The sequence below is a fragment of the Typha latifolia genome, chromosome 2 (genome assembly GCF_019914945.1).
Source record: "Typha latifolia isolate L0001 chromosome 2, TyphaL0001v2, whole genome shotgun sequence".
NCBI classification, from domain to species: Eukaryota; Viridiplantae; Streptophyta; class Magnoliopsida; order Poales; family Typhaceae; genus Typha; species Typha latifolia.
Window position 1 is genome coordinate 8,952,088 of NC_133087.1, and position 14,987 is coordinate 8,967,074.

A 14,987-nucleotide genomic window follows, 5' to 3' on the forward strand; every position below is an offset into this window, starting at 1 on the left:
GTTAACTCTCTCTCGGTCATCACGTTTTTTTTATTCCTAGCCACTATGTTCACTCTCTCTTGCCACTTCACATTCACTCCCCTCTATTGACATCGGAGCAACATTTGATTAATCCAAGCCCTTGAAGCCATCCTTAGGTTAGCTCCTATTCCACTCTTGGTAATTAGTTCATTTTTTGCCAAGAAAGGGTAGTCTATCTCCTCGTACTCTTGCTGTGCGTATCGAGTTTGGGTGCCCAAAGGGTTGTGGGAGGCTACGCCATGTTGCCTCCCACTACTATTTGCTTGGCCTGCACCAGGCCATCGTTGGCGATGATGACCTTGCGCACTTGCTTCCCTTCTTTGAGTAGAAGAGGTGGGTGCTCGACTTGGTGGGCATCAGACCCTTTTTACCCAAAATGAAAATCTTCATAGTCATTGGCCATGGAGTACCTCCCCTCTCATCATTGGCCACCTTGACTGATGGGTATTTGACCTTGTGAGTGCCTACTCCTTCCACTGAAGGCGTTGGTATAGTCTTCTGACCCTCTTCATCTTGGATTGTGAACTTGTTCTCCCTCCCCTGCCTAAGCTTGAACCACCCTCTTTCCCCCCCTCTTTTCTCTCCTTTTGGCCAACCACGCACTCTCGGGTGATGAGCGTTGTCGCACCTCGGGTCTCGGCCGCTAGCAATGGTGGTCACCGGTAGCAACCCCTCCCTCCTATCTACTCTATTTCCTTCCCTCGGAAGGAGATGAAAAGAAGGGTGCATGCCTTTTAGCCAACCCCTAACCATCTCCTTGGTGGGTCGCAAGTTGGGCCGTCGCCTACACCCCTACCCCTCACTAAACTGCTATGGACTAGGCCTGAGCCCGGTCCACTTCCTTTGGCAACTAGTGGTAGACTAGACTAGGCCTAAAGTGCAGCCCATGCATGTGGGCTATGATTTGACCTGATAAGCCTTCTTTATTCATTATTTTGTTTTCTTATTAATTATTTCAATCATCCTTTCAGGAATTATTTCCTATTATGTAATTAACGTAAATGTAGAACTTAATTTAGGAAGTTTAAACTTGTTAATTTTATAATTTTTAGCACTTATGCCATTGACTCATGTGATTAGGTAGGATTTAAATTCTATCCTTGATAACTTATTTAAATAACATTAAGTGATATTGTAAGCATGGTAGGATAAATGTAGAGACCGAGTCAATGTATTCGAACCTAGGGAGTCAAACCTAAATTATGTAATAAGGCAACTAGTTCCATGAATTCGCCTTTCTTATGAATTGCTTTATTTACATGGATTATCAGGTATGATATCGTGTAAGAAGGATCTCAAAACTCAGGAGGAGCTTGCTAGTTGAGGAGAGCTAGTGTATCTCGGATACCTTTAGGTGAGTTATATCTTATATGAGTTTATGGACAATGTGAATGTTTGATAGTATGCTTTTTACGATGTCATTATAATATTTTACTTGAGCATGCATCTCTTCTCTTATTAGTGTTAATTATTGTGTATCTCTTGTAGAAACACTCTTATATATCCATTTGTGATAGATATTTATACCATAATGACTATAACATAATGTGCATGTTAGCAGACATTGCACCATTTGCATATATCATTAGTTAGTTAAACCTTGACTAGGCAGTGCCCTCTATTCACTTAGTCTAGGTTAAGGCTAAGGTATATTATGTAATATTATATTATTACCAATCGTTCGCTTGTGTGGCATTCAGACAATTACATTGTCTCATTGGAGACTAGACTATGATGATAGTAGAAAGATGTCTATAAGGTAAATTTATAACTATAGTGGCCTGATGATGTAGAGTTGGGGCATCTACTGATGAACTATGTGATCTTGACTATTTTGCCTTGTTTGATGATAATTTTAGAGACGGGGTTATGAGCTTACCACTGGGGTTCTTAATCTGATAAACATAAACAATATAGATCATAAGTAGCGTCGCCAGGTATTGATGAGCGACATTCCTACTAGGTGGCTATTCCTCTTCGTGGGTATGCTTATTGTGTGCTGTTGGAGGACATTAGAATCTAATCATCAAGACTCTGTGTGAGCATGTTGAAATCTAATTATGTAAGATTCTATGTGAGCATGTTGAAATCTAATTATTTAAAACTCACTGTAAGCATGTTACAAACCGGTATTTAAGATTCTATGTGAGCATGTGAACTCTAATGATTGAGATTTTATATGAGCAAAAGATATGTTCCATAACTTTATATTCTATGTAAGCTTATCTTGATATAATTGAGAGTTGGCATGGACAAAGACGATATTATATTTTTCTTAAATCTTGTAACTATAGGGAAATTTATTGCAAGTTATTTTAGATATACTTATGTTATTTGTTGGTAAACATGAGTATGCATTGGAGCATTCATTACGCACCGTGCATTGTTCATGGACTATTTAGTTTATTTTTATTGGGCTGCTCACCACCTATTGGTGAAAATATTTCAGAATTGGAGGAAACGGATGTGGGTAGCAAGGAGTAGCTATTTTTACTTCTTGCTGTAGTTTATTTACATTATTTTTTAGTTGAAATTAGCTCCCTTTGAGGGTTTTATGATTTGAGTTTATATGTTGGACATGAATTTTTGAAAGCTTATTGAGGCCTGTAGAACTTGTATTCAAACTTAATTGATTGGTTTTGAAATCTTTTCTGTATACTTTATGAAAATATTTTATTAACAGGTCACGTGAAGTACCATGCGTGGATTTACTCATGTGATAAGCACATGTATTTGGAGGTGAGTGTTCCAACTAGGTATTGGAGCTAGGTTCACCATACATCCGGCAAGTCTTTAGTATTTTGTCCATATACATAGGTAGAGAAAAACTAGAGACTACACTTATAAAGGACATTCATTTTGATATACTTGTGAATTATGAATTAAATTATCCTAAACTTAATAAGAATGCTGCCTAAATGCACTTGGTTTGTGTGTGCAATTGTTCATAAGAGAACCTCGGCTCCAATTAATGAACCAACTATTAACGCTTCGGCTAGTAGCATAGAGGCCCTTAGGTTGCTATTCAAGCAATAGGTATTAAGGAATTAGTTCGAGAACGCAAGGTAGCATGGCTAGGATGCATATACCGGGTAGAAATATACCGTGTAGAACGTCTAAGCATATTGCTTCAGCAGAGCAGGCTGGAGGGGGGTCTACGTGGTCACTAAACTGCTTCACACAACTCAACTGTCTTGTGTTTAGTGGCACAACTAATCCTTTGGAGGTAAACAGATGGATTGTGGATGTGAAGAAGATCTTGACTATTTTTGAATGCCTAGAGAACCGTCAGGTGACATTTGTCACCGTCCTACTCTTTCCTTGAGGAGGCGAAAAGGTGGTGGAAGGCCACTGAGAGTTTGATGCCAAATAATCTTGTAGGAGAGTACATTTCTTGGACGACATTCTTAATTTTTTATCAAAAATATTTTCCTACATCCCTGCGTTTTAAAATAAGGAATCATGACAATGGCACACTATGAGAACGAGGTAAATGCCTTATCCCATTATTGTCCTAGAGTCGTACCTGATATTGCTACTAGGACTGACTAGTTCAAGATGGGTCTCCGGATCGAGATTCGTAAGTAGGTGAATATGGTGAAGAACCTAAGTTATGCAAAGTTGGTAAAGAATGTGAGAATAGCTGAGAGAGATTTACTAGAGGAGCGCACGGAGCGATAGGACCGCTCAAAGCGACAGGAGCGAGTAGCCGAATGTTTTGGTCATTTTGGTGGGCATCCGTGAGGAGGTCATTCGAGTGGGACAATTTTGCAATCAAGACTTCATCCTATGCTGGTAGGACAGTCTCTAGTGCAGCCCTAAGTAGATCTAGCCCTAAGAGTGCAGGTGGGCCTAGTAAGGCTCGACCTTCTATTGGTGGTCAAAGGCTAGTAGTGATTTCGGGCAGCACTATCATTAGAGGATTTGCACAAACTAGTTTAGTATCAATGTTCTTCTTTTTCGTCTATACTAGAGGGTAGGACTTGTTACATTTGTGGCAAGAATGGTCATATATCTCATGGATGTTCCAATATGCGTAGCACTTATTACAATTGTGGAGAGATTGGACATGTCTGCATGTAGTATCCCCTATTAGTTGGCGCAGCAGTCACTCCTGCCACACCATTTATGTTAGGAGCATCATGATCTAATACTACTATGAGTGGAGTCATGGTAGAACACGTTCGGGCCTCCTAACAAATGGCGGGGTGGACATACTAGCTAAGTATTTGCCATGACAGTGCAGGACGTCGAGGTATCTAATGAGGTAGCCACAGGTAACTGTTAGATTTTGTAATTGGCAAATTGGTGATTAAACAAAGTTACTCATATTGTACTCTCTAGTTTTTACTATATGAGCTGTGGCATAATATCTTATGAAGTTTGGAAGATAAATGGAGCTAGTGCAGCAAAGATTGAAGTTCCTTTGAAGGTTGTTCAAAGCTTATTTGATGTCTATTTGAAGCTTGTTCGAACAACTTCGAATGAATCTTGCCCGAGAGCTCTAGAAGATAAAGCTAAGTATTTTGTTCAAAGTTTGTTCAAACCAACTTCAATTGTTCGAGGTTGTTCGAATAAAACTTCAAACAAAACTTCGAACAAGATTTTTCCAAGAGCTCTAGAAAAATAATGCTGAGTAGTTTGTTCAAACAAACTTTGATTATTTGAAATTTGTTCGAAGTTGTTTGAATAAGACTTTCCCGAGAGCTCTAGAAAAGTAATGCTGAGTAGTTTGTTCGAAGTTGTTCGAACAAACTTCGAACAAGATTTGCTTGGGAGCTTTATTAAGTCATTCAAAACAGCTTTCAATGGGTTTGTTTGAACATGTTAGAACATGTTGGGAAATATTCACCTTTTCAGTCTAGATTAAGGTTTGAGAAGCTTACCTTTTATGGGCTATAAAAAGGAAAGTCTTGAAAAAAGGGTACAACTCCTAGAGGCTAAAAATCCTCTTTGGAGATCAATCAAAGGGGGAGTTGGGGAGATCAATGTTTCATCTTGTTGGAGTTCCACTACATTGAGGATTCAATTCAATATTGTCCCAAGGGTTACAGAGACAAGCCTATAACCTTAAGGGTCATCAAGATTAGATACCAAGCATGGAAAGCGGAGGATTGTGGAAAATAATAATCGGGTTGTAAGTGTTTTGTAATTGTTATTTTTATAGTGCTTGGTTTGATCTCATAGAGGAGATCCATGGTTTTTTACCCTTGGTTAAAAAGAGGTTTTTCCATATTAAAATTATTGTGTTTGATTGTGCCTTGTGTTTCATATTTTAATTGTCTCTTATTATTCTAAGTGAAATAGATCTTTTAGAGATAGTTAAATATTTTCAATTGGTATCAGAGCGGGTCACCCTAGGATTAATCACTTTCATTTTGATTAAAAAGAGTGAGATTTTATTTTTGTGCTATTTTGCTTAGATTAGACTTGATATTTATGAACTCTAGTTCTATTGCACACAAGGTGTTTTGTTTAATCCTTATAGAGTTCTTTGATTAGACTTGTTGATTGTGAACTCTAGTTGTGTTGCACACAAGGTGTTTATGTTTATTCCCTATAGAGTTCTTTATCATTTTCTTGCTTTGGATGATCACATTCTCTTTCATTTGTTAGAAGATGGAACTTCCTAGAGAAGGACTAGAGAGCTAGGATGCGAGTGTTTTTAAAATCAATTGATGAACATGTTTGGGTTTCTATTTTTTATGGTTTAAATATCCTACTATTTTTTATAAAAATGGAAATGCTATTGAAAAACTATTGCTCGGTGAGATAAGGTAGATTATGAAAATTCCGGATCGAATCTCAAGGCAATTAATGCCATATTTAATGGAGTCACTTTCAACGTGTTTCCTCGGATTTGCACTTGTGAGGTAGAAAAGGATGCATGGGATATTCTTAGGACTACCCATGAGGGGACTATCACGGTTAAACTCTCAAAGCTTTAGATGTTAACTATTAGACTCGAGACCCTCCGCATGGAGGAGAATGAAATTTTTGATGAATTTTATGCCAAGTTATCTGATATTGTTAATTCTAGTTTTAATCTTAGTAAGAGAATACCTGAGATAAAATTGTCAGAAAGATCTTTAGATCTCTTCCCGAGCAATTTCAAGCTAAAGTGACCGCTATAGAAGAGAGTAAAAATGTTGACTCTCTTAGAGTTGAATAGGTAACCTTCAAACCTATAACACCACTTTTCGACCACTCAAAAAGGGTAAAGGAATTGCTTTGTCGTCCATCAAAATGGATGATGATGAGTCTGATGAGGATGAGGATATTGACCCTGAGATGATTGAGCTCATGAAAAAATTTAGGAATTTTTGTAGGAGTTCGAAAGGTGCCACGAGTAAAAAGCTCAAGGCCAAAATCCTAGATAATAACAGAAATTATAGTGTTTCACTTCCGCTATTCCTATCATTAATGGCTCAAAGTTTAAGAACAAAGGTCAATGGAGAAGTGTCAAATGTTATGAGTGTCAGGGTTATGGTCATTGTTCGGTTTTTAATTGTTGGCAATTATGTATAAAATATTCTAAGTATATTTTTACATGTATATGAGCTTTATACAAGTCTAGAAAATCTCTGGTATGAAGAATTGCAAGATTATTGGAGAAAAGCTATTGAATTCACACCGCGTTCACAAACGCGTTTGAACGTGATGCGTTCACAAACGCGTTCGAATGTGGGTATTGCGTTCACACAGACCAAGAGCTGCGTTCACAAACGCGTTCGAATGCGAGTACTTGCGTTCACATAGACCGAGAGCTACGTTCACAAACGCATTCGAACGCGTGTATTGCGCTCACAAAGATCGAGAGCTGCGTTCAAAAACGCGTTCGAACGCGGGTATTGCGTTCACACAGACCGAGAGCTGGGTTCACAAACGCGTTCGAACGCAACCTGAAGAATTCAAGCTATCGCGCTCCAACGCACCTGAGATTAAGTCTTATTGAAGGAGACTTCAATAAGACTACATCGATTCTTCAATTAACAAGGTTCTACTCATCTACAAAAGTTAATCTTTCGTCTTAAGGGCTATCTAGACGAAAAATCAATCTCGAGGGCTACTAAGGTTGGACTTCAATCACGAGAAGCAGTGAATCGTGGGTTCTAGCGAGCAAGACTGAGAGGAACAAAGTCGTTTGGATCGACGAGTTATTTTGTGAGTCAGTCTTGTAACTGCTACTATTCTAGTGATTGGTTTTGATCCGAGTTTGGATCTGGTGGTTTTTTCCGTTTAGGTTTTTTCACGTTAAAATCTTGGCGTTCATCTCTGCTTTCATTTTTAATATTTTTCTTTGGAGTTTTACTTAAGCGAACGAGTGATATTATTGCCTAATATTTAGATACATACTTGTGTCTAAGGGTTTTTCAATTGGTATCGGAGTAGGTTCTCTCACCCTTTGAGAGAAATCAGATAGGCATGGATTTTCATAGAGATGGACCATCATCTATTAGACCTCCTATACTAGATGGATCAAATTATGAATATTGGAAAGCTAGGATAAGAGTTTAGTTGAAGTCTATAGATGAATGAGTATGGTTTGCCGTTGTGAATGGTTGGAGTCCACCAATGTACATGGTGAATGAAAAACTTATTGAGAAATCGATTGAGTCATGGGATAGGACACACTATGAAAAAGTCGGCTGGAATAGCAAAGTAATAAATGTAATTTTTAGTTGTATTTTCTCGAAAGAATTCAGAAGAATTTCTACTTGTGAGATAGCAAAAGAACCCTGGACGATCTTAGAAACTACTCACGAAGGAACTATGGCTGTAAAACTTTTGAAACTTCAGAGGTTGAGTACTAGTTTTGAAACTTTACGTATGGAGGAGAATGAGACATTTGATGAGTTCTATGCAAAGCTGAGTGTTGTATCATAGTTTAAATAGGAAAGTTTATTTAAGAAGAATATTTCATGTTATCTATGTTCAACTTGCATATGCATAGTGTGATGATCAATCAAGATTAATTTAATTTTGAGTGATGCATTAGAATTGATTATAATATGCTTTTGAAGATTGGATTGATCTGTGTATGACTTATTTCATTCGATTGTCATATTCTATGTCTTGAATATATTTTGAATTTCTAGAAGTGCATCTTCAAAAAGATGTTTTATTTTTTCTTAGACTCTTTATTTAAAAAAAAATAGGGCATTCGAACATAGATTTTTGAGTTCGAACGCGATGACTGGCACGTTCGAATGTGCAGATTGGTGCGTTCAAACGCACTCGAGGATTCTATAAATATTGTGTCCGAACCCAAGGGTTTTCATCTTCCATCTTCAAAACCCTAGAAACCCTTCATTTTCTCCCTCTCAAATCTTCAAGATCTTGGTCTTTTTCATCAAATTTCTCACTACAAAACCTTTTAGAGGGTAGTTCTCCTCCATATCTAGCATCTTTCGGCCGAATCTTTTAGTTTTTCTTCACTTTTGCGAGGTATGATCATCCATCAATTTTCTTATTTTTTTTATCCAACTGAGTCTCTTGATCTGGATTGATTTCATGCATTTTTGAGTTTTGATCATGTTAAAGTTAATATCTTGATGTTTCTTGTCCGATTGAACGTGATATCTTAGCGTTTTCAAGTGGAAGATGGATTTCATTTAGGGCCTTCATGGTTTCTAGAATTTTTTTGATTTCTTGTTATCTTTTTGTTTGCTTTGGGCATGTATTGAATCTTGCAACTTGTTTCTTTCTCAAGAATGCCTAGAAAAGCTGCAGTTTCCAACAAACCAAGGCCGCCTTCATCACCTACTTCGGCTCCCAAGTTTTCTACATCTACGGCTGCAGGGCGATATAAACATAATTTTGGCACTCGACCTGTTATCTGTGAACGGCTAGTGGTCATTTCTGATTTTTCTGCCTTGGGGATCGAATAGATCTTTACTGAGCGAGGATGGTTATCCGTGTGTCGGATGAGCGGGACTGCATATGTGGAAGTTATCACGGAATTTTTTAGTAATGCTACAGTTTTGGAACGCTATATACGTTCTACTATCCATGGGGTTTCGATATACTTGGACTCCGATGTTATTCGTGCTAAACTCCACCTTCCTGATGGCGAGTTCCAATATCCATTGTTTGCTCCGCTTCTTGATGTCAAAGACTATGCTGGTACTATGTTAATCAAAAGGGAACGTTGGAAAGGAAACATGATGCCTCATGCGAAACTGACATCAATGGCTCGCATGCTTCACCTGCTTTGTCTGTACAACGTCACCCCCAAGACTCAACATTCCGGTATTAGTCCGGATTGTGCCTTCCTCCTTCATGCGATGCTGTCGGGAGTTTCTATTGATTTGGATGCGGTGATATACGATTCCATTCTGACAGCTACACAGAAAGAAGAGCCTTGTGAAGGGTTGCCGTTTGGCATTTTTATTACCAATTTGTGCATTCAGAGTGGGGTGCAAGTGGATGCCTCGGAAGCTTTGCTTACTTCGCAAAAACCGTTGGATCGGATAACTCTTAAGCGGAGTCAAGCTCATGATCAGCCGTCTCCTCTCAAGCCGTCCTCTTCCACCGCTGGACGTTCATCACACCTCGACATTTCTGATGACAGTTCTGACGATGATTCATCTCATACTGAGGGGGAGTTACCATAGTTCTCTGACCGTTTTGATCAGCTTAGCACTCAGGTGCAGGACCTCCATTCAGTCATGAATGATTTACGAGCTGAGCAAGCTCGTTAGGGGACCATACTCGACTCCGTGTTGTCGATTCTTCATCGTTAGTTCCCTCTGAGTTCCTAGTCTTTGGCATTTGTGTCAAAAAGGGGGAGAGTGTGTGTGAGTTTAGACGTGTGTTTAGAGTTTAGGAATTTACTAAGTTTACTAGTGTAGGGGGAGTACTGGCGTAGGAGGAGTTTTTATACTAGTTTGAGTTTACTGGCTAATAACTTTGCTTGAGTACTTGTGAACTTATGCTTGCTTGATAACTTGTGTTTGGATTGTTATTCATTTCTATTCATTTCTAGTTATTTTCACTTGATCTTGGATTGGTATATTTTTATTTCCAGGGATTGATATGCTAAATGTACTAGACTTGTTGAATGCTCATTTTGAATTCTTTCTAATATCTTGTAATCTAGATGTTTTGTCACAAATTGCCAAAGGGGGAGATTGTTAGGTTTTTAATTGTTAGCAATTATGTACAAAATATTCTAAGTGTATTTTTACATGTATATGAGCTTTATACAAGTCTAGAAAATCTCTGGTTTGAAGAATTGCAATATTATTGGAGAAAAGCTGCTGAGTTCACACCGCATTCACAAACTCGTTCGTACGCGGTGCGTTCACAAACACGTTCGAACGCGGGTACTGCGTTCACACAGACCGAGAGCTGCGTTCACAAACGCGTTCGAACGCGGGTACTTGCGTTTACATAGACCGAGAGCTGTGTTCATAAACGCGTTCGAACAGGGGTACTACGTTCACACAGATAGAGAGCTGCATTTAGAAACGCGTTTGAACGTGGATATTACGTTCACACAGACCGAGAGCTGCATTCACAAATGTGTTCGAACGCAACTTGAAGAATTCAAGCTATCACGTTCGAACGCACCTGAGATTAAGTCAGGCCGTTCGAACGCACCCGGGCCGCGTTCGAATGCACCTACGAAGTTTAAAAATCGTGGACTTTCATGAGTACGAATAAGACTTGGATTTGGCTCTATCTTGGAGATCATATATAAGGATTGTGATGCACTAACTCTAGGGTGGTTGAAGAAGCATTATGGAAGGAGACTTCTTGAGGCTACATCGATTCTTCAATTAACAAGGTTCTACTCATTTACAAAAGTTAATCTTTCGTCTTAAGACCTATCTAGACGAAAGATCAATCTCGAGGGCTACTAAGGTTGGACTTCAATCACGAGAAGCAGTGAATCGTGGATTCTAGCGAGCAAGACTAAGAGAAACAAAGTCGTTTGGATCGACGGGTTGTTTTGTGAGTCAGTCTTGTAATTGCTATTATTCTAGTGATTGGTTTTGATCCGAGTTTGGATCCGTGGTTTTTTCCCGTTTAGGTTTTTCCACGTTAAAATCTTGGCGTTCATCTCTGCTTTCATTTTTAATATTTTTCTTCAGAGTTTTACTTAAGCGAACGAATGATATCATTGCCTAATATTTAGATACATACTTGTGTCTAGGGGTTTTTCAATTGGTATCAGAGTAGGTTCTCTCACCCTTTGAGAGAGATCAGATAGGCATGGATTTTCATAGAGATGGACCATCATCTATTAGACCTCCTATTCTAGATGGATCAAATTATGGATATTGGAAAGCTAGGATGAGAGCTTACTTGAAGTCTATAGATGAACGAGTATGGTTTGCCGTTGTGAACGGTTGGAGTCCACCAATGTACATAGTGAATGAAAGACTTATTGAGAAACCGATTGAGTCATGGGATAGGATAGACTATGAAAAAGTCGGTTGGAATAGCAAAGCAATAAATGCAATTTTTAGTTGTGTTTCCTCAGAAGAATTCAGAAGAATTTCTACTTGTGAGATAGCAAAAGAAGCCTGGACGATCTTAGAAACTACTCACGAAGGAACTATGGCTGTAAAACTTTTGAAACTTCAGAGGTTGAGTACTAGTTTTGAAACTTTACGTATGGAGGAGAATGAGACATTTGATGAGTTCTATGCAAAGCTGAGTGATATAGTCAACTCCAGTTTCTACCTAGGAAAGAAAATTCCTAAAAACGGAATTGTCCGTAAGATCCTTAAGTCTCTTCCAAAAAGGTCTCCAACTATGTAGCCAACACATGCATAACTATGCTAATCTATTACATGCATACTCATGTTACAGATTAATTGGACATAAAATTATAATAGTATAATTTTCTCTCATCATATTTATTTATCATCATAATACTCATATCCAAGATCAGCCTAACTATATGTAGGATAAAAATATGCTCGACTGTAATCATCTCTAGATAAAGTCATATAATCATACTGTAGGCCAAAATATGCACGTACATAATATATAATATAACATAATTTGAGAAAGGTATCTAGAGGATAAGACTACTCACATCTGATCAAAAGACACAACTCACGTATTCTTCACATCCGGCAACTAAGCAACAACTCATCCTAACAGGGTCAATGGGGACTTACATAAGATCTAAAAATATTTAAATAGCATGAAGTTAGCCGTTCATCTAATTAAAATCCGTTCATTATAACTAGCTAGATTTTTAATTATAAATAAAATATAAATATAGATAAAACCTAATTATGATTAAATTATATCTTGATTAATTAGGGACTATGTAGTCATTACTTTATAAAATAATAAATAAATACATAAGCCTAGTATTTTATTTGTTACGAAATAATAAAGTATAATAAATTATTAGAATTACTTAAAATGTATCTCATAAGAATATTAGTATATAAATTTAAAAAACAATTTACAAATATATATATTAATCTAATAGAGATATAAATAAATAAATATAAGTATTACCTATATTTATAACTAATTAATAAGTAAGTATACAAATTATAATTAATAATAATCATATGGAAGAATATATATTATTATTAAAATAATTGATGTCTAAATAATCTATTTGCATTAATTATGAAGGAAATACCTAAATAATAACATAAATAAAATAAATAAATAAATAAATAAAACATTGCCATTAGTGCTGGGCTTGGCCCAGCACTGCCTGCTATGGTTTTTGGCCGAGCCTAGCATTGTGCAGAAAGAGAAGGAGAAGAAGGTGAGGAAGAAGAAGATGTCGAGGAAGAAGAAAGGAAGAAGAAAAAGAAAGAAGAAAAAAGAAGAAAAGAAGAAGAGGAGAAAAAGGGAGGAGGGGAGGGAGGGGGTTGCGGACTCGGCCCGATTGGGAGGGCACTGGCCAACGGCTCGGCTTCGACGAGTCCAAGCCCAAGGGCAAGTGAGAGAGAGAGAGAGAGAGAGAGAGAGAGAGAAAGTGAGGGGGGGAAAGAGAGAGGCTTACCCCGGTGGCGGCAGGCCGGCGGCGGCATGATGGAAAAGAGAGAAAGTTTGAGAGAGAGAGATCAAAAGAGAGAGATGGGAGAGAAGAAAAAGAGAGAGAGAGAGGCGGTGGGGAGGGAGGCCGTAGTGGCGGCGGTAGGCCCGCCGAGCCAGTTGGCCTAGCTAGATTGGCCGGGCCGGCAGCTGGGGCGCGTGGCGCCATCCCCTCCTACCACACAATGGCATGAGGCTGGCCATGTCGTGCCATGAAATAAATTATTTTATTTATTTTATTTATTTATTTAAGGTTGGGTTGTTACATCAGGCACGGTGGTGCCCAGCCCAAGTGCGCCCACGGTTCGGGCTAGGGAGCTAGCCCAAGTATGCCGGGACTTGTCTTGAGCTAGGTATAGCCCCCCCGCTCATCAGCCCGAGCCTTTTAAAGTTTGTTTCATTAATTTTTGGACTGGCAGGGACTGAGTTGGGTTTTTCCTCATCCTTAATGTTATTTTCAGTATTATTAATTATCCCCTCTTCCTCTACCTCCGTAAATTTAGAAATTGGTACTAGCCTAGTAATTATGTTATAAAGCACCTTGAGACTAGCGCTCACCCGAAGTCGGTCATGATTAGGTAGGGATTACTCATCGCTAGGAATTTTAGTGAATCCAAGTAAGTGGTCTACCAACTCTTGGATTATTGCTTGATGTGATGAATGACAACATGAGCATCTATGACATGCTAATTCATGTATCATAGTAAAACATGCTTTATTAACATGTTGCTTGACATGACTTTTAATAATTTATTATGATGTACATTCATCTGCATGCTTAGATATCCCTACTTATGATTACATTATGCTAGTCATGTTCACCTTATCATGCCACTTGCACACGTAGACGACCTTAAAGGGGATGACTTTTACTTCTCGATAGTGTTGGACACCTCCCCAACTAGGGTTACGACTGGGGGATATTTATAGTATTACATAGTATGGCCCACACTTTAAGTCTTAGTATATGGATCCGAGATAATTAGACAATCGTTTCACCAAGTGATGGGCAATTTACTATCAATTAATGATAGTCAACCCATTTATGGTGTATAAGCTACAGAGTTAGGGTAGATGACATAGACCTAACGGTATACAATGACATAGGGTAAGAGCGTCCGTGAGCAACGGCTTATAAGTTACTACACCATAGTGCAATGATGTGGATTCGCGGGCACAGATGATCATATCGATATGCGATACTAACTTATGTGATGGGCTTATAATTGGGGTCTCTAGTCTATAGTGACGAACGATCGGTCATGCCATTCTACTGCTGGGGTCTACCCTCCCTTGAGGGCCGCTATGATAGTTGAGCATATGTTGGTGGCCGAGGGCCTGTGTAGAAGGCGTGCCATGTATAAGCGTGAGATAAAATAACACTAGTCTTATCAGATCATTTAGCCATTTCATGACATATATACTTCAGTTTATATTATATTCAGTTGCATAGAGCTCATGCCATTATCTTTCTGTATTAGGTGTATTATTATTCATAATGCTTAACTAGTGATAGTGTCACTTGTTGAACGTTAGGCTCATTTCGTGCTAATACTGGATGCAGATTAACTTATACCCTAGCGGGATGCCTACCAGCAATTTAGCTTGTAGAGAGATAGGCCATTTCCTTTCTTGCTTTATTTGTACTCATATTAAGGGATTTATATTCCCTTATTGTAGCTAATGTAAGGAACATGATGTTAGAAATTTCATATATTTGATATTTGTTTTTATTAACTTTGAGCTAAGTTTTAAGTGGAGATCACACATTATTAATGACAGATTAATGGTGAAATTAATTTAGCTCAAAGAGTATTTTATTGTCATATATTCACTAATTTAAATCCATAAAGAGAAGTGAATAAAAATTGGCTCTAAAGTGGGTATTAGAGCAATGAAAATTAAAGAAGAGTGAGTTTAATACCACATTAGATATTTGAGAA

At 38.2% G+C, this 14,987-nt stretch overlaps 1 long non-coding RNA gene across 3 annotated transcripts; it reads left to right on the forward strand.

Moving 5' to 3' along the window:
- LOC140782626 (uncharacterized) lies at positions 1-14,736 on the forward strand. Of its 3 annotated transcripts, none has more exons than XR_012107919.1 (4): positions 1-137; positions 1,293-1,375; positions 2,705-2,760; positions 14,609-14,736. It is a non-coding gene; the product is annotated as an uncharacterized lncRNA (long non-coding RNA). The 3 variants fall into 3 exon arrangements; XR_012107921.1 differs by lacking the exon at positions 1-137 and adding an exon at positions 192-354; XR_012107920.1 differs by lacking the exon at positions 1-137 and adding an exon at positions 431-683.
- Positions 14,737-14,987: the final 251 nt, after the last annotated feature.